Here is a 2,500-nt window from a genome sequence, read left to right as displayed (position 1 = left end):
AATCAATATTTTCCAGTGCACTGCAGAGTAGGCCTACTGCCCCGGCCACATCCCCCTCACGATCCCCCCCCTCCCTCTCCCTTCTCTTCTTCCCCTCTTCTCCTTTTCCTCCCCCTACCACACTCCCTCTTCTACACCCCCCTCCTTTCCACCCACCCTCCTTGTTGTAGCCACTGCACAGACCTTCTGTACCAACCAACCCATAGTCAAGGTTCTCGTTGTCAGGTCCATGCTAATTCTCGACCTGCTCAGACTAATCATATGGTGATCTGGTTTATGGACAACGATTGGAGAGGAGGAGGAGGAGGAGGAGGAGGAGGAGGAGGAGGAGGAGGACGTGGGTGGGTGGAGGGAGGAGGGAGGGAGGCCCGGCACAGGAGTGAGGGAGGGAGGGAGGGAGGGAGGGAGGGGAAGAGTCTGTTGGAGGTGACAGGGATCATAGCGGAGTTGGAGGCGATGGTCGGTCGTGGTAGGCATCGAGAGAAATGATGACGGTCTACAAGTCTACCGGCAGACCGGACGACCGGTGATGAATCCCTGAACTGGGCGTGTCTGTCTGTTTGTTTCACTTTTCGTCGTCTACCTCTCCCTTCCCCGCTTCTGCACCCACGATTCTCTGTGTCTATACCCTCGACTAAGTGAGCCAAGATACGGAATGCTTGCCAAGGCAATGTCAACATGGATAGAACCTCTGGTAACATACAGTCCACAATAACAATAATCTTTATCTCTTTCTCTCTCACTCTCTCTCTCTCTTTCTCTCTCTCTCTCTCACACACACACACACACTCTCTCTCTCTCACTCTTTATATATTTGCATTAATCCGTTCTCTAAGACCAGTGACGTTGATAGAACAAAGCATTTACTCTGGTACTGGTGTGGATACCTCGGACGTGTTCATTATTATTTTGTGTTTAATCTGTGTATATGTCATTCCCTTGTGACTTGGTCTATGATGAAACCAGTACATACCTTGATATTAACAGCTGGCATACTTCTCTCATTCTTCAAAGTATCTACCTACTTGTGCACATACACGTATGTGTGTGTGTGTGTGTGTGTGTGTGTGTGTGTGTGTGTGTGTGTGTGTGTGTGTGTGTGTGTGTGTATGTGTGTGTGTGTGCAAACGTATGCGTGTGTACATGCATGTGTGCGTGTTTCCAGCCTATAAAACCAGTTAATATAACCTTCCACTACCTGTCAGACTTAAACCAAATTCAAACCTCGGCCTGATTTGTGTCACACGCTCCATCTGACACGTCACGATATCTCTTCAGACACAAGCATGACACACACACACACACACACACATAAACACACACACACACACACACACACACACACACACACACGCACACACACACACACACACAGTCCTATTCACACAGACTAACTCAGCAACAAACAATCTGGGTTCTCCCCCTCTTCCTCCTCCTCTTCCCTCCTCCTCCTCCTCACCCCCCCCCCCGAAGGAGAAACCAAACCAGGCTTCCACCGTTTCCCTCGTAAATAGCCCCATCGCAGGGTTCGGACAAAAGCCCTCAAAGAGAATCAGCTAGAGCAACATTGACATGCCAAGCCACACATAACCTACATACAAATGTACATACACGTGTACGTGAATATATACCTATTGTACATACAGTCACCACCAAATATCTTGCTACGTCACACGTAAATTGGGAGTTTCTATGATATATATTCATGACTGGGTTTAATTAAAATACAAAATAATTTATCAAATGCTCTGAAGAAAACGGAATTTATATTCATGAAGCTAAATTTCGAAGATGCAATGGAACTGTGTGTGCACACACACACACATACATACATACATACATACATACATAAATACATACATGCATACTTACATACATAAATATCGATACAAGCCCATTTGTACTAGATATATACACAAATATATAAACATATATCCATACTCATGTGATTCTGCACATACACATAAATACATACATATATCAATACACACACATATACACAGGTACATATCTGCATACATACGTATACATACATGCATACAAAAACACACACAAACACGCAATGTATAAGCATATGAATGCATGTATTCATGTGTGAATATACACACAATGCATATACAGACCCCAAACACCCACGGACCTTCTTCGATTGAACCACAAACACACCCTCCCCCTCACAACCACGTTCACGTCCTCCACGCCCACGGAGTGTCGCTCCAGAACGCCCACGACGCAAGCAAGTGGGCGGCCTGGCCCCCACACGGTGGAGGAACCTCTGATCTCAAATCGCTCATGACGAAGTAGAGGACCTCGAGGACATGAATCACGAGGACCGAGTCACAGGAGGTCTCGCCCGCCCCACGCCGTCCATGATGCAAATGATTTTCGGGGGACGGGGAGGGGGAGAGGGGAGGCGGGAGGCGGGAGGAGGGGGGAGAAGAGGACCAGCCGAGGAGGGGGAGGAGGAGGAGGAGGAGGAGGAGGAGGAGGAGAACGCCCC

Source organism: Oratosquilla oratoria, chromosome 9, assembly GCF_046742065.1.
Source record: "Oratosquilla oratoria isolate Oo_2021 chromosome 9, ASM4674206v1, whole genome shotgun sequence".
Classification (NCBI taxonomy): domain Eukaryota; kingdom Metazoa; phylum Arthropoda; class Malacostraca; order Stomatopoda; family Squillidae; genus Oratosquilla; species Oratosquilla oratoria.
This window is presented reverse-complemented; position numbering follows the sequence as displayed.